The following is a 24639-nucleotide window of genomic DNA, read 5'->3' as shown; positions in this document are numbered from 1 at the left end:
ATGCAGAGGACCCAGGTTCGAGACCCCAAGGTTGCTAGCTTGAGCGCAGGCTCATCTGGTTTGAGCAAAAAAAAGCTCACCAGCTTTGACCCAAGGTCACTGGCTCGAGCAAGGGGTTACTCGGTCTGCTGAAGGCCCACGGTCAAGGCACATATGAGAAAGCAATCAATGAACAACTAAGGTGTCACCACACACACACAAAAAAACTGATGATTGATGCTTCTCATCTCTCTCCATTCCTGTCTGTCTATCCTTGTCTGTCCCTCTCTCTGACTCTCTGTCCCTGAAAAAAAATAAAAAAATAAAAAAATAAATAAATCTTAAAAAAAAATCTTTGTACAGATGTGGCTATGGATGGCACAGCATTCACTGCCTTTGTAAGAAGAAAAAGTACCTCTTTCTCTGGATGGACACCATCACAAGTATTCACAAGGTGAGCACATTAGACTTTAGCCCCAATTGACTCCTCCCTAGCCACTTTTATCAGTACCTTGGCTAGAGGTAGTAAAGGAAAGCTCTGGAAGTTTACTGTCTCAAACCAGTATTCAAACCCAAGTCTCTAAATTTAAGGCCCTTCCTTCTCTTTCCCTTGTTTCTATGATAGAAGGATATCATATATGAGAAACATTTTTCAGTACCTCCTATATTTTTTATATGTACACAAAATATGCAAGATATCCTGCAAAAAAAAATGCTTCATACACACATTCTATTTAATCTTAATATAGAAATCTATCCTCTTTTACATATGAGGAAATTGAAGCTTAAAATGAAGCAACTTGTGAAAGTCAGCTGACTGGTAAATCACAGGATAGATTTTCCCATTTCCATGGTCAGCTCCAAAACACAAGTGATTAACCACGGTGATGTGTGGTATCACTGTGAGTCTCATGACCTGGAGCTGTGACCAGGGACCTCGCTGTACTATGGTGTACAGTGCAAGGACATAGATGTAGTTTCAGTTTCATACCTTAGTGCCACTCTAGATCCTTTGATTTAAAGTCTTCTCAGCAATCTGCAATTTAACAGTCACCTTGTGACCCTTAGGCAAATCAAAACTTAGAATACAGCATAACTTCTCACAGGAAACCCTTGCCTGAAATACAATAGGGACTTTCTCCTTCTTACATGATAAAAACTAAACACTAAAGCATTACATTACAAAGGTTTGCTTTATCTGCAACTTGACTCCATATATTGCTCTCTTATATTTGTACCTAACACTTAATCATACTATAAAGTATAATTCTAATACCTAAACTTACTGAATACAAACCATATTTCTTTTTCTATTATGGCCATTTGCAAAATATACCACCTTTAAATATCTTAATAAGCTTGTGGAGTAGGTATCATTACTATTCTAAAATCCAGATTAAAAATAATAGTTTCAGAGAGGTTAAGGAATTAGTTCAAGGTCATACAACTATTAGACTTCAGGCACTTGCATCCCAGTTCCTACACACTTGCATAAAATGCTAATACATCTCCTGAATTATAGACATAGTTATAGGAGCATGAGAAAGCATAATGTCTTTAGAGAATAGCAAGCTCTTTGGTAACAAAATTAAACAGCGTTCTCAATTCTCTGGGATTTTTGCTCACTGTAAATAAGGAGTTTGACTGAGATTTAAGTCAGGTTACTTGCCAGGTTACTAGGCAACTAAAAGAGTCTGAGTCAGAAAGTAAGGCCAAGTTCAACTCCTAACTCTTCACAGCTTTAGGATTCTCTGATATCTGCTCTTGACACAGCATGGTACCCCTCATTCATTTTGCTGGAATACCCACCCCCTTTTTTTTGTATTTTTCTGAAGTTGGAAACGGGGAGGCAGTCAGACAGACTCCCGCATGTGCCCGACCGGGATCCACCCGGCATGCCCACCGGGGGGCAATGCTCTGCCCATCTGAGGCATCGCCCTGTTGCAACCAGAGCCATTCTAGCCCCTGAGGCAGAGGCCACAGAGCCATCCTCAGCGCCCGGGCCAACTTTGCTCCAATGGAGCCTCGGCTGCGGGAGGGGAAGAGAGAGACAGAGAGGAAGGAGAGGGGGAGGGGTGGAGAATAGATGGGTGCTTCTCCTGTGTGCCCTGGCCGGGAATTGAACCCAGAACTCCTGCATGCCAGGCCGACGCTCTACCACTGAGCCAACCGGCCAGGGCCTGGAATACCCCCTTTTGAATAAAAATTATTATATTGCAATCCTGAAGTTCATCCTAAATCACAGTTAAATTATGAGGATATATTTATCTGAAGCAGCAGTAATATCTTGATTCTTTTTAAATTTTTCTAACAGTAACAATTACCTAAACAATAATGACTCTTATTTCCATATATATCTCTCACTCAGTCTGCATTTTCAGACTCTCTTGTTCTCTAATTTGAGAGCTGTGCCTGGTCTTCCTTTCCTGGTTTGTTGTTTCCAGCCCTTTAAAATCTGTCTGCTACATATTTGGTACACCATGAGCACCATCTTTTAAATATTACTAAGGAAAGATGGAGTCTGTTATTCTTTAATACAGAAGAGGCATTTTATAGTGTTTAAAATTATTTCAAAGTGCCCTGGATGGTTGACTCAGTGGATAGAGCACCAGCTGGGCTAATGGACATATTGGATTCAATTCCAGGTCAGGGCACACACTAGTTAGAGGTGACCATCTGTCTCTCTCCCCGCCCCCTCCCCTTCTCTTTCTCTTCCCCTCTCACAACCAGTGGCTCAATTGGTTCCAACTTTGTTGGGCACTGAGGATAGCCTGTTGGTCCTAGTCTCTCCCTAGGTGCTATGAATAGCTCTATTGATTTGATCATTGGTTTCAATCATTGGTGTCCAGATGAATCCCAGTTGGAGGTGCATGCAAGAGTCTGTCTCACTATCTTCCCTCCTCTCATTTAAAAATAATATTTCAAGGGCCAATTAGGCAAGCAAGGTATTGGAATTTTTGGCATGTACATTATCAATAGAATTATTCAATTCATTAAACATTTACTTTATATGTGGAAATCTTAGTTAGAAATTGTAAGGTATACAAAGATAAATTAAACAAATTCCATTCTCTATGAAACTTAAATTATTAGGTATGCTAATATACACTAAAATCATTGTGTCATTTATAAAAGTTTTATAATAATGAATGGCTAGCTCCCTTAGACCAGTATTTTTCATTTCTAGAAGTTATGCAAATGACAATCAGAATAGAATAAAAGCTATTTCCACAAATATAGTAAGATTAAAAACTACCTAAAAGTTACACAAATTATATGAATGCACATATAATGAAAAGCAATTAATAATGTTTATTTAAATATTTATATTCAAAAGAAATGTCCATGATATATTTTAAAAGAAAAAAAGGAGGTTAAAATGGGATGTTTACAGCAGAATTTAGTTGGTTTTTAAAATGTATAAGTGTGACAGGAAGAGAAAGGTAAGAGAGACTGAGAGAGATTTAAAGGTATCTACAGGCCTGACCTGTGGTGGCGCAGTGGATAAAGCGTCGACCTGGAAATGCTGAGGTCGCCAGTTCGAAACCCTGGGCTTGCCTGGTTAAGGCACATATGGGAGTTGATGCTTCTGGCTCCTCCCCCCTTCTCTCTCTCTGTCTCTCTCTCTCTCTCTCTCTCTCTCTCTCTCCTCTAAAAAAAAAAAGAATAAATAAATAAATAAATGAATAAAGGTATCTACAGAACTATACACTATATATATATATATATTTTTTTTCTTCAGTGAGATGCGGGGAGGCAGAGAGACAGACTCCTGCATGTGCCCCAACTTGGATCCACCTGGCAAGCCCCCTATGGGGCGATGCTCTGCCCATCTGGGCCATTGCTCTGTTGCTCAGTAACTGAGCTGTTATAGCACCTGAGGCAAGGCTATTGAACCATCTTTAATGCTTGGGGCCAATTTGCTCCAACCGGGCCATGGCTGCAGGAGGAGTAGAGGGAAATCAACAGAGAGAAAGAAGAGGGGGAGGGGTGAATAAGTAGATTGTCACTTCTTCTGTGTGGACTGAAAATCTAACCCAGGATGTGCACATACCGGCTGATGCTCTACTGCTGAGCCAATCAGCCAGGGCCAAATCAACATATTTTTAACAGAAGTTATCTCAGGGCACTGGGTTTTTCAGCTGTCTTTTGCTTATTTTGTTTTTAAATTGCTTTCCTAAAATTTACTTACATTTATCCTATAGTCCATAGGGCATTTTTTGTATTCTATTTAATATAATTTTTCAAAAATCTAAATATGGTGATATTTAAAAAATCAGCTATTTTCATTCATAATTAATTATATAATTTTTCATATGAGGTGAGAAAGAGATGAATTTCTCTGTATTCCAGCTATCTTTCTAATGTGTCATCGAAGTTATAATTGAATATCACAAGGATGTTGTCATTAATGAAAATTATATTTAGTATTCTTATTGTTACCAGAACATCTTTATGATACTGAGGAGCCACTGAGCCACTTCACCCGCAGGTGTTGTAAAGTACCAAAGGCTACAGAATTAATATTAATATTTTGGGAGGCTTGGAGAACATGTTATTAATTTGGGTTAAGGTGTGCAGAGAAATTGTGAGAATAGTCTTTGTACTGTGTGATTGGCATAGTCAGGATGGCCCTTGGCATTGTATTGTAAATGCAAAGGGGAGGAAAACATGGATCCCCAGACATTCTACCACACCTGTGGGGAAAGGGGTGAATGGCCAGCCAGGTGCAGGGAGAGAAAAGCCAAAAATAAACCTTTTCTTATAACTATGAGCCATTTGCGGGCATTTGTCCCACAGAAACTACCTCTCCTATGTAAATGCGTGTAGTTAACACGTGTGACTCTGGACAGAGAGATAGCAGATGAACACTAGATAATATAGGAATACCTTTTAATATGTAAAAGATATCTTTCTGCCATTGTGTTGACTTGTAAATTTTGTTTTCTCCAAAAGGATGTATGGCTTGCAAATTGAACATGGTCCTATCATGTTAAAGGACATATGACTATAACCAATAGTGGTAAAGGGCTCCTAATTACAATTTTTGCTTCTGTACTTCCCACTTACAAAACTATAAAAACCAAGTAGAACAAAGGGCCAGCGCGCTCTCCTTCAGATTTCTGTCGGAGTTGCTGCCGCTTGGCCAAGCTAGACAATAAAGCTTTGATGTGTAACCGACAGACCTTGTTCATGTCTTCAATGTTTCAGGTCCCTCCGGATTAGGCTTAACAATACCAGCTGCTTTATTTAACCAATGATGTCAATGTAAACATGTATTGTGGGGATTTTGTCTGGGTGCTCTTCACCTTTTCATTTGAAAGCAACCTCAGGATATTTGCTCTGTCACAAGCACTACTATTATACATTCTGAAACTGTTTTCATTTTTAGATTCTTTTTTCTCACAGGCTCAGATGAACGTGTGGGCAAAATTTGATATGAACTTGAATGAATCTTAGGCATAGGAGAGTCCTTAAGAAATGTGTACCTGATCTAGACAGCAGATTGCCTTCTTCTTCTTTTTTTTTTTTTTTACCAGTTTATATGTTCATTTTGAGAACATTATTGTAAGGATCTTATATATCACAATATTTAAGAAATATGCTTTAACTTTTGTTATAGTATGTTTTTCCACAATGCCCTGAGTCACATGTACCTATAAAAACCTTAGAAAGTCTATTTTTTAAACTCCCATAGAATGTATGAAGTTTCCTTATGCCCAAAAGATGTGGGGATAGGTAGTGCTTCATATAAGAGGGTAGTTTGAGAGGGAGAGTGAAAGGAAGAGAGAGAGAGAGAGAGAGAGAGAGAAAGAGAGAGAGAGAGTAATGAAAGAAGCTTAAGAGATTATTTTGACTTGCCAATAATACTGTCATTGGATGTAAGCTGCTAAACTTCTTAGTACTGATGAAGTAAAACAGTAAACTCCCCCACACAAAAAAGAGCAGAGGATCGCCAGACAGGCTGACAAGACACTACTAACAAAGCAGCCAACGCCAGTGATCAGTGGGGCATTAATTTGTCTTTTGGGCCGTAGCACCTGCTACTTAATTGGTGCAAAGAGCTCACCAGTCACTGTATGATTTAGCAAACTCAGCTCTCTCCCTTATGTGCTGTGAGAAGCAGGACAGCTAATTGCTGTGGCTTCAGTGCCAGTGAATCTACATGCTGAACTAATAACGACAGATAGAGGGCAGGCAGAATCCTGCTTAGTTAGTTGCTTGTGATCACGAAGGCAGTTGGCATACATTTCAAAACTGGGAGAAAGAAAGAGAGTATGCCTTCTGGCTTAGTACATTAAGGTGTTTTTTATTTCCTCTTTAACATTTTCTTCGTAATACCAGACTGGATAATAATGCCTCACAGAATCAAGAAGTGTTACGTGTGAGTGAATTGTCTTGGACCTAGATTATGGACACTGGTTATTTTGAAAGGGATGTGCAGGAGGCAGCCTTGGGAAGAAAACTTCCTGCATAATTTGACATCGGCTAAAGATGAAACTTTAAACCAGCAAGTAAGTTCTCTTTTTTTTACTCCCCCCTCCCTTTTCTTAATCCTTTAAATTTAAGGCAGCAGTGAAGTACAGAGAAAGTTAAGAACTTGTTTCAGAGTAGTGGGTCTCTGTCATGATATCACTTTCTGTCATGCTCATTCAAAGAATGGAGTAGTCATGATGTACAAGTAATTATCTTCTGGAAGAACAAACATAACTATCTGTCCTCTCAGTTTTCCTAATTATTGTGTGGTGTTGTAATTTTGTTGAGATGTCAATGTAATATTTATACACATGCTTTTAAATAATAACTGGTTTTCATTTTCTTTAAAATGCCACTTCTCAAGCATTTCCTTTACTTTTCTCTCTCTGACAAAATATAGTAAAAATGGACAAAAGCTGCAGCATGCCGTTTGTTTTTTGTGTGTGCATATATGTGTGTGTGATGGCTTGTGTGTGGTGGTTGCGGGAGGTACGGTTAGTGGGTACGTTGAAGTGGCTAACTCTGCCTCCCAATTAACAGCATTCTTTTATGTTTTGTTACAATTTATTTAGAGTACTGTGATCTTTTCACTGCAGATGTTATAGTGTGTTAGAATACCTGCTCCTTTATGAAAGGATCTGGGAATATTTAGAATTCTAATCCAGATGGGCTTTATCTTTATAATACAGAATTAATACTACATAGTGCTAACAACGTCCCCACTTTGTGGTGTGGCCTTTACTTTAAAAACATACTTTGATAGCTATAGGGAGGGAAGGTCCTATGTAAGAAGTCTCAGGCCCAGTCTGCTGGTACTCAATGTGTATCTCTCATATGCACAGGTGGTCATCGATTTGATGGAGTTGTAGCATGTATACGGACAGCCATTGTTAACTAGAGTATAAAATGACGGCCTCATGTAAGGTTAACTCCAAGTCCTTACTCACTGGCTTTCACAAATAGAGCTATTGTCAAATGTAGTAACCAAATACTTAAGGGTTATTGTCTTGCTTAACAACGGAGAAGCAAATAATTTGTAAAAGAAGCATATCTGAAGCATAGAATGTTTCCTGTTGTTTTCACAGCAAGTTTAAATCTTTTTGTGTATGATCATGTGAAATTTTTTTTTACTACCAATTAACTCTTTTATAAGTTTCTTTAGTTTTATTTAGTGTGGCTAAGTGTGAGTCATTGCACTTATCTGTACATGTGAGTCTTCAAATTTCAGCAACTTGATTCCCTTGATTGTGGACTCGTTCTCCTATGAAATAAAAAGGGCACCTCATTGCGCTGAGTGGGGACATTCTCACCCCTCAGCTATTGCAATAATAGACTGAGCAGGGAATGTGAATCCCCTCACTTTGCCACAAAAATGACCCTTAAGCATTAACCATTTATGAACCTGAATTGATCAGGGTGTATGCTATCTTACTGTTAGCTACTTGCCTGGAATATTTTGGAGCAAAGTTTTCTGTGCTCTTTATAAAGAGGTTTAAATAAAATCTTTCATTTTCTAAGAGATATTTTGGAATAATATGTCCATTAACACTATTACTTAATGGGTTTAGTGAGTGTCTGAACTATAAAAGTAGTTCTAAAAAACACGAATAATTATATTCTAAGAAGAAAAGAACTTAGAGTTCAAATAAAATGTTTATTACAAACTTTCTTAGTCTTTCCACATTTAAATTTTGCATATTATATATTCTGTGCTCTTCTTACCTAACTTCATAGACAGAGGAGATTTAAACTGAGGTCATTTGCAAAAATTCTTCAGTATTTAGGTAAACAGCCAAAGTTTGAAGTTAAATACAAAAGATAATTATTATTTCCTTTGTCAAAGAAAATAATTATTTTTCTTTGATCACAGAATGTGTGCCAAGCAAATATACGTTGAACAAGTAATTATACCTTCCTATAATCATTTGATCATGAAGGCTTTTATCTTTTGAATAAATAATAAGTCTTTACAATAAAAGTAAAAAGTAGAACCAAAATAATAATGATAGTACAATAACACTCTAAATGTGAAAACTTTTTAATAGTAGACGAACATACTTCCCTTTGTTATAAATGTGAAGGTATAACTTCAGACAATAAGAACTGTTGTTTATATTTACATGATATAAACTCATACAAAACTTCTCTCATTAACCAGCTGTTATCTCAATTTTGTCACTAGCACAAAAGTCAGTGTATACATTTGCATTTCATTATAGCCTTAAGAGTGGGGATAAATATATGGTTTTAAGTTTTACTAAGGATTTAAACCGATGAGTAAATATAAGTTGTCAGAAATAATCATCTCAACCAAGAAAGTGTTTCTAAATTGACTGAGCATGTTTATAACCTAAAAATTTAATGTTGCTTGGGATTCTATGTTAAGAGTAGGTTTTTGTAACAAGTCATTCTTTTTTCTTTTCCACTATTTTAAAAAGAGTTGTTCTTACTTTTGACATCACAAGTGTTTATGAACTATTTTGTCATCCTATTTCTTTTGCACACATGTAGAAGACTATACAATTATTATATTTAAAAAATAGTTTTAATAGACAGGGGTGACATTCCAACATGATTTTTGTTACTCTTGACTAAATCTTTGTTTGGATATAGATATGTTTGTTTTGTAATGGGATATTTTTTATTACTTTATAATATAGTACACTGTAGATTCAAAAGTACTGATGATCATATATGGGGCTTCATACATTAGTTTTTATACTCAACTATCACTGGGTTGTGTGAGGAGATATTGAAAAGAACTATGGGAATTCATTAGTTTTCATAGTCAATTTTGAATGAAAAAAGAAATACTATGAGCAATTTATGATAAGATTAAATTCTCTTGGTAGTCAAAGATTCAGAGACTGAAGTAATGTGTAACTTTCTTTGTTTTAGATTTTATTGATTTTATTTATTTATTTTTAGAGACAGATGAAATGGAGAGGGAGAAGGGGGGGGAGGAACAGGAAGCATCACCTCCCATATGTGCCTTGACCAGGCAAGCCCAAGGTTTCAACATGGAAACCTCAGCATTCTAGGTTTATCCACTGCATCACCCCAGGTCAGGCTGTAACTTTTATTTAACTTGAATACTAGAGCCACTTAGATTGAAATAGTGATAGGACCTGCAACTATACACAGAAATTCCAAATTCAAACATTTCTTTCTTTCACATTAGAATGATGAGGGTAAAGAGGAAATTTTGAATGTATGAACAGTATGACCTTGAAGTAAAATCACCACCTGTAATGTAGAAACCAAAGTGGCATATTTAGAGGTTTATGAAGATGAGTATGACTTGATCTCAGAGTGCAAATAAGTCACACACTAATGAGTAAGATACACACATACACATGCAGACAACACAAAATTTATTCATTGGAGTATGGAGCATCTGGAATTCAGATTCTTGTATAGACAACAATAATTTTTCTTGAAAGCTTTAGCACATTCCTTAAGACTTTTTCCTTGTTGCCTACATCTATAAAACTTCCTATCAGAGTTTCTGTAAGAATCAGCCAAGATAATGAATAAGAACCCTATAAATTGCTAAATAATCTAATGCACAAATAATCATTCTAATATTATAGCAATTCTCAAGATGACTTTTGTGTGTGTTTTTATCAACAAACATTAAGAGCAACAAAATCATTTCTATGATTTTGTTTCTACCTAAACACAGTAATGGACAAATTTTCTTTCATTTCACAAGCTGTTTAAAGGCTGCACTCAACCTTAAATATCAGATCATGACTATTGAAGCTATAAATGTGAAAGGCAAAAGCAATCATTACTTCAAGAATCTAAAGACTAGAAAGCACTTCTTCCCTTGGACCTGGTAAATGGAAAAATTCAAAGCTTGTTTATTGTGTTTCTTGATGGATAAGAAATTGACAGGAGGTATAACTTTTTACGGCTTTTAGAGTGTAAACATTCTCAGGCCATGGCAGATGTGTAGTTCCCATTACTTTGAAAAGTCATTCATTCTAATGCTTAGTGAAAGAGTGGGTTTCAGACAGAATTAAGGTCTGTTTCCTGAACGGGGGAAGACAGCAGTGTGTGCGATGAAGTGCATCATTCAAACGGGAGTCCAGCTAATGAATGCTCTCCCTGTTGTTTTCATGAAGGTGTCAGAATGAGCCTTTTCTGATTCTGCATCACTGAATCCTTATGAATATGCAAATAGTTTATCCAAGGACAGTGACTTTCCTTTTTGCTTTATCATTTAACTGGAACTTCAACTTCACAGCACACCACTGGAATTGAGAGAAGATTTATTAAAACTGGATGAGCAGTTGTTAATTCTTTAGAACCTTAAGTCAATGTCTGAGAGACAGAGACACAGGAAAGTGACAGAGACACTCACAGAGATACACAAAGAGAGACAGATATAATCACATGAAGAATAAGAGAAACAGAGAGACTCACAAAAAGAAGAAATAAAGTTAGGGACAGAGTGAAAGATATAAAAAGCAGAATGGAGGCAGAAAGAGAAGAAACTGAGATACATACACAAAGAATAGAAAGAGGGAGGGAAAGAGAGAGAAGGAGACAAGGCAGAGAGTCAGACAAAGAAATGGACAGAAAGAAATAACTGTCAGAAAGACAAATGGTTGAAAAAGAAAAAAAAAGATATAGATAGGAAAAGGGAAATAGAGATAAAAAGACTGAAGACAGAGACAGAGAGATTAAGAGAGACATATGACTATAGACAGCAAGAAAGTGAATCAGGTCAAAGGCTGAGGAGACTGCCTGTAATCCAGACAAGGAAAAATGAGGCGGAGGAGTGTGTGAGAAAAGATGGGGAGAGAGCACAGGGAACTGGACTTCAGTTCTGCTCTAGCTCCTTGCTAGTGATGAGCTTGTTATCCAACCTCTCAGCCCCAGTTTTTGTTCATAATGATGTAACAAAGGATTAATTCACATATATAAAGCACCCTAGCACAGGACCAGGAACCAGAGGTCTCAGTAAGTAGGGACTGATATAAATCATCATCATTATCTTCATCAACATTCAGGTTGGATTTAAGCAGTAGTCGCTTCAGAGCCAGAGCACAAGTCAAATCCTTGTCTCACCTCTCATTCTGCATGGAATACAGTAAATACTTTTACATTCACAGGCTACAGTTGCTTTAGCTATGAAACTTAGGCATTATTTTCTTTCACATAGCCATATTCTAGGAATTAAATCAAAGAATATATTTCATTTGGGGCTTTGCACAATATATATTAATAGTTCCAAAATTCACTCAGTGTCTAGAATTTAGTTAGTGCTCCATAAATATTTTTAAAAAATGAATGCATATTTGCTCTGAATATTAGTTTCTATCTGCTCTGAAGAGAATGGTGGTATTGATTTGCGGTTTGCTTTAATGGACATCTTGGTGCTATCCTATCCAGCCTATTTTCTTAAAGACAGTTAAAGTAATAGTTGTGATCAGGAAAATTTGTCTTGTCCTGGTTGTGACTTTTATTAATTAATTAATCAATTATTTAATTAATTAATGTACTTACTTCACAGGGCCTATTTGTACTAGAGCACAAGGAGAAATTAGAGCAATTAAGTTAGAAAAGGGCACGCAACTGAGATGTGAGAAAATGATTTTGGAAAAGTGAGATAAACATGGGCTGAATTTTCTGAATTTGAAGGAGATCATACAGGACCATATAAAAGAATATGTATGGTTTATAAGTGAAAATGAACATTATAAAAGACTATGATTATTCACAGTTATAAAGTAGATTATAAGAAAGTAAAGCACTTTGACAAAAAGAATTGGTGTCCAAGATTTCAATTTTAAGCTTGTTTTCTTTTATTTTATTAATGCTTAAATTTTTAAATACTGATCTCTCTTCACTAAATATATTCCTTTTACATCAGTATTTTTAGAGTAAAGCGCTCTAATAATGTACGCAAGTGTTTGACGTGCTTTTTTTCTTCTATCGTTGATGTGTTGTTAAATGTTTGATAAATGAATAAAAGAAGACTAAATATTGACCATATACTGTGTGCCAGTAACTCTTCATGGTACTTTTAAATATGGGAGTCAGTTAACCTGTGTAAAGTAGATGATGTAGAACAGATTTTCTCTACCCGGTTAATTTTATTTCTAAATATCTCTGCAAGAGTTTCTTCATCTAACAGGTGTTGATAGTCTGTTAAACAACCTTACTTTTTATCCAGTGCTATAAGCATGGAATAAAATAATCTGTTTTGGAACATTAGCTATTGTTACATAAATTTGCTAATATTTTACAGAAGATGACAGCAAAAATTTTAAGCATCTTTAAAGGTATATTGAGAAATTTTCACTCAGGACATACTGAGTTCTATACAGAACATATGTATTTTGGGGGGTTCATATATCAAGGTTAAGAATGGAATAAAATTCAACAGAGCTTAGATAATAAGGCTTCACTTTAATATGGTTGCAAATAAGTTTTTTCCAATGATGGAAATATCAGTGGAAGATGTGTGAATAAGAAAATGCTAACAAAGAACATTTCTAGTGTTTATGTGTCACTAATGGCAGTGCTCTGAAATGCTCTTTTGCAGTCTTCTGGGTATGTGCATGGTTTTTCACAGGTGCATTTTACTGTTGTGTATTTAAACAGAGGTGACCTTTTGTTCGATACCCCAAAATCTAAGGAATCTGTGAAAATGTCTTCAGAAAACACTAATCTTTAAACTCTGGGGCAAGGGAAGGTTTAGGGTAAGATTGTTCAGTGCTTGGGGAGGGAGTCCTGGTAATTAAACCAATACCCTTGTTTAAGGTATCTCAACTAACATCATGGCACACTCCTGCTTCTCAGGGTAGGTAATTTGATATACTAAGCTTCACATATATTCTGCAGAGTGGATAGGCTCTTTCATACTATCATTCCTCTCACTTTTGTCATTTGCTCTGTCATTGTCTATAACCAACTAAATAAGTCTACTGGTCTTCTACTTTCAAATAACCACAAACTTGTGGAAATCACACATTTTATTTTGCCACTACTTTGGCCTTGTGGTTTAATATTTCCTTTACTTCCTATACTGAGCTGAGTTTCTGGAATATAAAAGCTAAGCACTTTGACCATCCTACATCTTAATGTCACAAATTTTCATTTCAAAATAAAGAAAAATAGTTTTGGGAATAATAGGTTTGTAAAAGAGTTGTATTTAAACATGTACTACAAATGAAAATGTTCATTAAATATTTTCTTGATGACAAGTTAACAGATATATAACAATTGCTCTCTGTAAAGTGGTGATTATAAATTATTGCCTCTTGGAAAGATTTAGTTTTTAACTTATAAATATATATTAGTTCCTTGTCACTGAATTATATTTGAATTGTGCAAGTCACCTCAAGCCTTTCTCTTTTGCTCAAAACACACACACACACACACACACACACACACACACACACACACACACACACACCAGCCAGGCTTACTATCACACTTATTTCTGTTGCAGTGCAATTTACTGTTGAAAATGGATGTTGAAGACATAACAGGAGGAAGGACTAAGCTGTTGCATAGCTCATTGGGACATTCTCTCTCCTTCAGTTTTTTAGCAAGTCCAAGGGGGGAATTTAACAAGGAACAAAATAGAAATAAGATTTCTGGATAAAGTACTGCACATATACAAAGAGTATATCATACATAGGGTGTTTTGTTTTGTTTTGTTTTGTTTTCAGGAGCTAGAATACCAAAGATAGTCTTGGAAATGTTATAAAATATCCTTGTTTTCAACCGGGCCAGTTAGCTGGATTGGTTAGAAAACACTGTCCCAATACACCAAGGTTTTGAGTTCGATCCTTGGACAGGGCACATATAGGAACAGATAGATGTTCTGTCTCTTGCTCTCTCTTCCTTCCTCTTTCTAATGTTAATATATAATATTAAAAATGAAATAAAGTGAAATATATTGGTTGTCAAATCAATTTTAGGTTATGAAAATTTTAAAGCCACCCACTATGTTAGAGGTGCTTTATTTTAATCTTATTTTTATTAATTTTAATGCAGTGACATTGATAAATCAGGGTACATATGTTCCAAGAAAACATCTCCAGATTATTTTGACATTTGATTATGTTGCATACCCCTCACCCAAAGTCAAATTGTCTTCCATCACCTTCTATCTGGTTTTCTTTGTGCCCCTCCCCTCCCCCCACTCCCCCCTCTTCTTCCTTGCTCCCTCCCCACCTCCCCATCCCACCCCCTGTTATCATTACATTCTTGTCCATGTCTCTGAGTCTCCTTTTTATGTCCCATCTATGCATGGGTTCATATAGTTCTTAGTTTTTTCGGATTTACTTATTTCACTGAGTATAATGTTATCAAGGTCCATCTATGTTATTGTAAATGATCCGATGTCATCATTTCTTATGGCTGAATAGTATTCTGTAGTATATATGTACCAAAGCTTTTTAATCCACTAGTCCTCTGATGGACACTGGGCTGTTTCCAGATCTTCGCTATTGTGAACAATCCTTCCACAAACATGGGGGTGCATTTCTCCTTCTGGAACAGTTCTATGGTGTTCTTGGGGTATATTCCTAAAAGTGGGATAGCTGGGTCAAAAGGCAGTTCGATTTTCAATTTTTTGAGGAATCTCCATACTGTTTTACACAGAGGCTGCACCAGTCTGCATCCCCACCAGCAGTGCAGGAGGGTTCCCTTTTCTCCACATCCTCGCCAGCACTTATTCTGTGTTGTTTTGTTGATGAGCACCATTCTGACTGGTGTGAGGTGATATCTCATTGTGGTTTTAATTTGCATTTCTCTAATGATTAGTGATGTTGAGCATTTTTTCATATACCTATTGGCCATCTGTGTGTCCTCTTTGGAGAAGTGTCATTTCTTTTGCCCATTTTTTGATTGGATTGTTTGTCTTCCTGGTGTTGAGTTTTACAAGTTCTTTATAAATTTTAGTTATTAATCCCTTATCAGACGTACTGTCAAATATGTTCTCCCATGGTGTAGTTTATCTTTTTATTCTGTTTTTATTGTCTTTGGCTGTGCAAAAGCTTTTTAGTTTGATACAGTCCCATTTGTTTATCCTGTCTTTTATTTCACTTGCCCGTGGAGATAAATCAGCAAATATATGGCTGTGAGAGATGTTGTAGAGCTTACTGCCTATGTTTTTTTCTAAGATGCTTATTGTATCATGGATTACATTTAAGTCTTTTATACATTTTGAGTTTATTTTTGTGAATGGTGTAAGTTAGTGGTCTAGTTTCATTTTTTTGCAGGTTTCTGTCCAATTTTCCCAACACCATTTATTAAAGAGGCTGTCTTTACTCCATTGTATGCCCTTACCTCCTTTGTCAAATATCAGTTGTCCATAGAGCTGTAGGTTTATTTCTGGGTTCTCTGTTCTGTTCCATTGATCTATATGCCTGTTCTTATGCCAGGACCAGGCTGTTTTGAGTACAGCGGCCTTGTAGTATACCTTGATATCAGGAAGTGTGATACCTCCACCTTTATTCTTCTTTTTTAAGATTGCTGAGGCTATTCGTGTTCTCTTTTGGTTTCATATAAATTTTTGGAATATGTGGTCTATATCTTTAAAGTATGTCATTGGTATTTTAATTGGTATTGCATTGAAGGTATAAATTGCTTTGGGTAATATAGACATTTTTTTTTTAATATAGACATTTTAATGATGTTTATTCTTTCTAACTATGAGCACAATATATGCTTCCACTTGTTTGTATCTTCCTTGATTTTTATTATCAATGTTTTATAATTTTCTGAGTACAAGTCTTTAGTCTTCTTGGTTAAATGTACTCCTAGGTACTTTATTTTTTTGGTTGTAATAGTGAAGGGGGTTGTTTCCTTAATTTCTCTTTCTGATAGTTCATTGCTTGAGTATAAAAATGCCTCTGATTTCTGAATATTAATTTTATATTCTGCCACTTTGCTAAATTCATTTATCAGGTACAGTAGTTTTTTGACTGAGACTTTAGGGTTTTCTATATACAATATCATATCATTTGCAAATAATGATAGTTTTACTTCTTCTTTTCCAACTTGAATGCCTTTTATTTCTTCTTCTTGTCTGACTGCTGTGGCTAGAATTTCCAGGACTATGTTGAATAAGAGTGGTGAAAGGGGTCACTCCTGCCTTGTTACTGATCTTAAGGGGATTGCTTTTAATTTTTGCCCATTGAGTATGATGTTGGCTGTGGGTTTGTCATAGATGGCTTTTATTATGTTGAAGTATGTTTCCTGTATTCCCACTTTGTTGAGAGTTTTGATCATGAATGGGTGCTGGATTTTATCAAATGCTTTTCCTGCATCTATTGAAATTATCATGTGTTTTTCTCCTTCCTTTTGTTTATGTGATGAATCACATTGATTGATTTGTGAATATTATACCAGCTTTGCCTCCCCAGAATAAATCCCACTTGATCATGGTGTATGATTTTTTCCATATATTGTTAGATCCAGTTTGCTAATATTTTGTTGAGGATTTTAGCATCTATATTCATCAGGGATATTGGCCTATAATTTTCTTTCTTTGTGTTGCCTTTGCCTGGTTTTGGAATCAGAATTATGTTCGCCTCATAAAAGGAATCTTCCTTCCTCTTGTATTTTTTGAAATAGCTTGAGAAGGATACGAGTTAGTTCTTCTTTGAATATTTGGTAGAATTCACTTGTGAAGCCATCAGGCCCAGGACTTTTCTTTGTTGGGAGATTTTTGATAACTGTTTTGATCTCATTTTGTGTAATCGGTCTGTTTAGGTTTTCTTATTCTTCCAGATTGATTTTTGGAAGATTTTATGTTTCAAGTAATTTGTCCATTTCATCTAGGTTGTCTAGTTTTTTGGCATACAGTTCTTCATAGTATCTTCTTACAATATTTTGTATTTTGTTGTGTCAGTTGTTATTTCTCCACTCTCCTTTCTAATTTTATTTATTTGAGTCCTCTCTCTCTTTTTCTTGGTGAGTCTAGTTAAAGGTTCATCCATCTTGTTTACCTTTGCAGAGAACCAGTTCCTAGTTTAATTGATCTTCTGTAGTGTTTCTTTAGCTTCTATGTCATTTATTTCTGCTCTGATCTTTATTATTTCCTTCCTTCTACTACATTTGGGCTTTACTTGCTGTTCTTTTTCTAGTTCTTTTAGATACAGGGTTAAGTTGTTTATTTGAACTTTTTCTAGCTTCTTAAAGTGTTCCTGTACTGCTATAAACTTTCCTCTCAGTACTGATTTTGCTGTGTCCCATAAATTTTGAGTTGTTGTATGCTCATTATCATTCATTTCTAGGAATTTTTTAATTTGTTCTTTGATCTCATTCTTAATCCATTCATTATTTAACAACCTGCTATTTAGTTTCCATGTGTTTGAGAATATTTGAGCTTTTCTGTTGTGGTTGATTCCTAGTTTCATGCCATTGTGTTCAGAGAAAGTGCTTGATATGATTTCAATATTCTTAAATATGTTGAGACCACTTTTGTTCCCTAACATGTGGTCTATCCTAGAGAATGTACCATGAGCACTTGAAAAGAATGTATATTCAGTTGCTTATTTTTTCATGTAGAAAAAATCAGTCCCAGTTTTTGAGACACTCAATGTTTATTCTTATCCTGTGTAGTTCAATCTTTCTTATATGGAAAGTGATATTCTTCTTAGAAATCTTATATAGGAAATGACTAGGTTTCCAGGGGTACTTGTTTCTATAAAAAATTACATTCATAATTTTGAATTAAAATTCAATAACTCATTGAATGGTTTTTTAAAGTGGTTTCACTGTTTTCACTGCAACCTGGCTCCCACCACTACTACTTATCTGAAATGCCAAATGCCAATATCAGCACTGACCTGCTGCCCGCCAAGCTCAATGGAGGATTTCAGACCTTTCTTACTTTCACTCATTTGGATTTATTCAATATTGCTGAGTACTCTTTGATTTTTGAAACTCTTTCTTAATTTTTATGGCACAACTTTCTCTTTTTTTATTGATATTGCTACTTTTATATCTTATTTCTCTAGATACATTTTAAGTTCATTTTCAGAGCGATCTTCCTTTGTGTGTGTTTTACATGTTAATATATTCTTATACCTCCTTACTTCTCTTCTTCTATTTCATATTACTTCTAATTTATTTCTTCCACTGTTAAATTATTAACTAATTTCTTTCTGTAGATGGCAGCAAGATTATATCTCTTATATTTACAAGTATCATTCTAAGCTCTGACCTGCAAAACCAGCTTCGTCTTGGGACTTACATCTGAATAATTTATGGGTATTTCAAATTTATTAATTGTATGATTAAGTTCATTATCTCTTCCTCATCTGTACTTCCCAGTCTTTCCTTTTCTCTATTATTTTTTCAGCGACTAATGACAACGAACATCAAATTGCTCAAGCTCAAAACCTATTTGTCAACCTTCTAATGCTATCTTATTCTTTCTGCTCATATCTCATCAAATACCAGCATGTTTCTGTCAATTCTACCATCTCAACAAATTTAGAATAAAACCCTCCTTTTATCTTTTCCTTAAGGTTTTTATCATTTTTCACCTAATACCCAAATCATGTTTATTTTTTCTTCACTTCTTGTGCCTCTGTTTCCTCTTTTCTTGCTTCCAGTCTTTTCTTTTACAATGCTGCCCATGTCTTCATATCACTGCTTTGCTAAGACAGTCCAATGTTTTCACATTTTATTTATCCAGGCTCTCACTTGGATCCTCTCTCTCTCTCTGTCTCTCTGGGCCTAATCAAGTTTATTTGCAAGGATAAAGAAAGGAATGTATTGTTCTATGTAACTGAAAACCCAAACATGTAGATATGGTTTACTATAAGTATTTAAGGCTTACATATAATTTTAGGGGAAATCCATTCATTTGCTTTTACTGCTACTTGAATCTGTTCTCAAAACTTGTATTTATTGGCTATTGACAACTTTGAGCTCATTCCATTACACTACCTAGAACAAGAGAAAACAAAAAAAGTTTATATTCTGATAATTCAACCAAAAATCTCTATATTGAGTTGAATTAACTGATTTACTTGAATGATTTTTATACCCTAAGAGTGGAGGGTGAAATATGTAGATTGGCTCATTCTAAGTTATATGCTATACTACTGGTTCCAGGGACACTTCTAGAAAGTATAGACATATTGTGACTAGACGTACAAAAAAGAACATTTGAATATAACTAAAATGGTAAACATTTTACTTGCTTTTTTCCTAGAACCAGATTGTTTAGTCTTTCAACACTAATGTTGATTATTACACAATGATGTGTGAATCTTTATACATGGTCCCTAAAATATTAAATGCAAATATTCAAAAATATATTCTTTTTAAGTAAAGGACTGTACAATGCATCATATATACTTATATTTATCTAACAGTCACAAATAGACTACATAAAGCAGTATATTAAAGGTTGTCATGTTTGATAATTTAGATTCCTGTGGAATGAAATTTTTCCCCCTTTCCATCTTTATATAGAATATTTTTGAAACCCTTTCAAGTTTGGTGTATAATTTATAAACCGCTATTAGCATGCATTTGTTATCAGTTCTTTAGGAACTTCTTTCTTATTTTAAAAAATGAACAGTTTAGCCAAATAATTAATACTATGTGCTTCACTTATAAAAAGAAAATTAAATGTTACTTTTTATACCAAAATTGATGTAAAAAGTCTTTAAAGGAAGATTGTTTAATGACCCAGTTTTTTGTGTTACACTTTGAAGTTAGACAAGCAAAATCCAAAACAAGTAATTCCAAAAATGTTACATAGCAATAGTAATACCTTTACATAGTTAGCCTTGTAAGGAGATAACCAACATAATTGCAGTGGTTACAAACTGTAAAAGCACTATTGTAGTGGTGAGATAATATCAGGGCCTGTCATTCCATATTTGGTTTTGTTCTAATTGTTTTTAAATAATAAAACTTATTGTCTTAATAAGACACAGTCTGAGGGATAGAAAAATTCTAATGTCACATAGTAAACGATAAATGATGAGAACCTGTTTTGTCATTTCATTGGATTGACATAGATTCAGGAACCCATAGCACATTATATTCCAGAAGGCATCTCCTTCATTAGAAATTCTGCTACTATATTTATATTTTTCATATTTATATTCTCAACAGCAGTGATCTGTTCAGTGCAAACAATTGTTTATTAAAAAATAAAACCACCCTGTCCTGTAGTGGTGCGGTAGATAAAGTGTCGACCTGGAACACTGAGGTCGCCAATTTGAAACCCTAGGCTTACATGGTTGAGGCACATATGGAAGTTGATGCTTCCTGCTCCTCCCCCTCTCTCTCTCTTCTCTCTCTCTCTTTCTCCTCACTCTCTCTCTTCTTCTCTCTCTCCTCTCTCTATAAAAATGAATAAATAAAATTTTAAAAAAAGTTTTAAAAAATAATAAAACCAGATTTGTTTTCCAAGACAGCTGCTTCTTATGACTAAATTCACATCTTTGATTTACACAATTTGATCTTTGATTATAAACAATGTTATTGGATATTTAAAATTTGACTTGCATGAACTCTTAGAAAATACTGTTGAAAAATTGTGTTTTATCTAGTCTTTTAATAGTCTTTTATTATGGGAGATATTTTTCTTGAAGCTGTTATTTGAATTGGTGGCTGACAGTGAAGCAATATCATAACCAAGTACCTATGCTTGGTGATTATACATGCCATATATGATTCATTCAAAAGTTACATCAGAGGGTTTAACTGTGAACTTCCCAAATGATCTGATTCTCTTTAAATATCTCCTAACACTAATATGCTGAAGTTATACTCTCTTCTAGTTGCCAATTTTGCTTTGTAGGTTTTTCAATTTCAGAACGATGAGCTATGATGAGATATTCACTTCCTGTAATCTTAGAAATCAGTCATTGTTTTTTATGTTAATATGCCTGGAGAAGTGAAAGAGCATCTTATGTCATAAGTGTAGCCACTTAATACTTTTATTGAATAAATATATGAATGAATATAGAATTCACAATAAATACTTCAGTCTATATTATATGAATATAAGTAAAAAAAGGAAAATATAAAATGACGATGTATTTTCTTATATATATTTTAATATCATTTATATTTTTACTTCAATTAAAGTTTGATATAATAAAGGTTGTTATTTTTGCCAATATTTATTAATATTAGTAATAAATATTTTTATTTTAGTGAATCAATAATGTATATACATAGATATTTAAGAATTTATATAAGGTATTGGGAAAGTTTGGGATATTTACCATTTGATGTTCTTATAAATACTGAAAAGATGTCTGATTAGGCAGTGGCATAATAGATAGCACATCAACCTGGGATGCTAAGGACCCAGGTTCAAAATCCCAAGGTCACCAAGTTGAGCACAGGCTCACCAGCTTGAGTGCAGGGTTGCCGGCGTGAGCATGGGATCTGACCCCATGGTCGATGTCTTGAGCCTAGAGATGGCTGGTTTGAAGCCCAGTCATTGGCTTAAGCCCAAGGTTGCTTGCTTGAACAAGTGGTCACTGGCTCAGCTGGAGCCTTCCAGTCAAGACACATATGAGAAAGCAATCAATGAACAACTAAGATGCCGCAACTATGAGTTGATGTTTCTCATCTCTCTTTCTGTCTGTCTCTCTCTTAAAAAATAAAAATAAATAAGTAAATACTGAAAAGATATAAGCATCTAAGGTAAGATGTCTTTATTGTGCAGTGATAATAAAAAAATGAATACTCATTTAAAAAATTTATGGTGATGTTAAAAATATATACATACTTTTTTCCTGAGCTTCTCAAGGATTCTAATTGAATAAGTATTATAGATAACCCACAGAAACATGGGAAATACATTTAAATGTGAAGAATACTGTCTGTTTTTTCCTATTTTGCTTTTTATTTAGAGCAAATTTTCCCAAGCACAGATTAGACTTGGCTAGTGAAAATTCTCAAAAGAAAAAGTGGATTTTTTGTGTCTACCCTACTAATAATTATTTTATGTGTATGAGAAAAAAATAATATGAATACTATATATCTGAATGCAAATCAAGATATTTATATTTATTGCAGTCAATTATCATTATACAATTTTACTTGCAATTGTATTATTAGCATTTTACATGAATATTTTGTATAGTAAATGTAAAAACAATGCCATAAATATACTACTAATTTGATTTGTTTATCCCAAATAGTATATAAAGCAATAATTACAAACTTTACAAGTAGTGTTTTCAGTTACAATTACTTTTGTCTTTACACATTTTATTATTATTCTATTATTTTCCTCTTTCTACCTATTATAATTATATAGATATGGACCCAATAGTTGGTTCTTTAGTTTTCAACTAATTTTTGAAGTTTTTGACTTTACATGTTAAGTAACCAATTGCCATTTTAAGAAATGTGGAGAAAGAAGTGGGATGGGTGACCAGATATTAAAAATCAGTGAGTTCATCACCTATTATTAAATTAATTCTGTGTAATAAATAACCTAAAAACTTTAGTAGCACCAAAGAATAAGCAATTATTGCTCATGCATTTAAAATAGTCACCAAGACAGCTCTGTTGATTTGACTGGGATCACTCTCATCTGAGTTCTGGCTGTTTGTTGACTGATCTAGACCAACCATAACTGAGAATACTGGGACTACATGGCTGTTTTTCATATATCTCCAATCCTCTGTACTAACATGGCATGTTACTATGTTGATTATAAAAAAAAAGAAACAAAATATAGGGCGTACTCAAATACTGAGTGCCTTCCAAGCATTTCATTGACTAAAGCAAGTAATGGCTGAACTCAAGAGTCAGAGTAGAAAGATATTACAAAATTACACGAAAAAAGGAGAGAACTCAGGGAATGGCAAAGAATGGGGTCCATTTAGGCAGTTTATTAGATATATAATACATATTACCTTAAAGTATTTATATTAGAATATTAAAAAAATGTTTCAGGCACTCATACAACATTTTTAGTAGTGCTTGCAAGGAAGCGGGGAATTCAGATAGTGGCTCATTCCTGGAAGGCAAGTATATACCATGTTTTATAAATTTCTCTGAATAGAAGGACCTCAGCCTAGGAATAGAGTTCAGTTTTTTGTTCTGAAGAAGTTGGCATATCCTGGTACGGTCACAAATAGTAAATTAGGAATTAGGGGCAAAGCGGCATTCTAGTACACCAGAGTAGGACACAGAAACAGGAGAACATATAGAAGAGGATATGAATTGCCAGAGACCCCTCAGAGTACTCATGCTATGTGATCCAACATCAGCAAGGACAAATGGGAAAAAATTAAGCACCTTATCAGTTATGCCTGTGCCACTGGATTCAAGAACAGAATGAAAAATTGATTCCTAAACTCTTGGAGATGATGGCGCTAAGGTTGTTGCTTTTTGTGGGTGGTAGTTTAAGTCTAGAATAATGATGGATCCCCTAGGACCCCTTCCTGACTAACAAAAGGAATTGGGCATGGGGCATGAAAGATGTTAACTTTATAGGCAAAGCATGTAGGATACCTTCAGGGTTTTGTCTCCATGGTATTTCCAGCTGTCCCTAGTCCTCAATCATATAGGAATGTGTTTCATGTATTCAATTGAGATAGAGATGGAGAAATATAAACGAGGGTCTCTTTCCTAAGGTTTCCATCCCTGAAAAGACAGATGGGAGGTAGTTCTTAGCCCTGGTGGTAGAGTTTAAGATTCTTCTGGAGAATATGTATTTTTTCTTATCTCAGTTTGAGTTTACAGAGGACTAGAATCAACTTACTTGAAAGATGAGGAGCCGTTGTGTATATGTATATGCTCAAGCTGATTACACAGAGTAAGTTTGAGATTCTGCCTTGAGGGCTAAAGAATTGTGGTGAGTCAGTGCTCCCTTAGGAATGTTTAGTCAGACCCAAAGGAGACTCCAGTACACATATCTCAGCTGTGCAAGGAGTAACCCTTTCCATTGTTTCCTAAATACTCTCAAAGGCCCTGGCCAGTTGGCTCAGTGGTAGAGCATTGACCTGGCGTTTGGAAGTCCTGGGTTCAATTTCTGGCCAGAACACACAGGAAAATTGCCCATCTGCTTCTCCACCCTTTCTCTTCTCCTTTCTCTCTATCTCTCTCTTCCCCTCCTGCAGCCAAGGCTCCATTGTACCAAAGTTGTCCCGAGCGCTGAGGATGGCTCCATGGCCTCTGCCTCAGGTGCTAGAATGGCTCTGGTTGCAACAA

The 24639-nt window shown here is 35.1% G+C and overlaps 1 protein-coding gene across 1 annotated transcript in view; it reads left to right on the top strand.

Moving 5' to 3' along the window:
• Positions 1-6172: 6172 nt before the first annotated feature.
• The window catches only part of PCDH15 (protocadherin related 15), a 1080236-nt gene continuing 1061769 nt past the window's right edge, over positions 6173-24639 (top strand). Inside the window, exon 1 of the mRNA XM_066242956.1 lies at positions 6173-6494. The gene's annotated coding sequence lies outside the window, so the exon portion shown is untranslated. The remainder of the gene's footprint in view (positions 6495-24639) is intronic.

This window comes from Saccopteryx bilineata, chromosome 9 (assembly GCF_036850765.1).
Source record: "Saccopteryx bilineata isolate mSacBil1 chromosome 9, mSacBil1_pri_phased_curated, whole genome shotgun sequence".
NCBI classification, from domain to species: domain Eukaryota; kingdom Metazoa; phylum Chordata; class Mammalia; order Chiroptera; family Emballonuridae; genus Saccopteryx; species Saccopteryx bilineata.
This window is presented reverse-complemented; position numbering and strand designations above follow the sequence as displayed.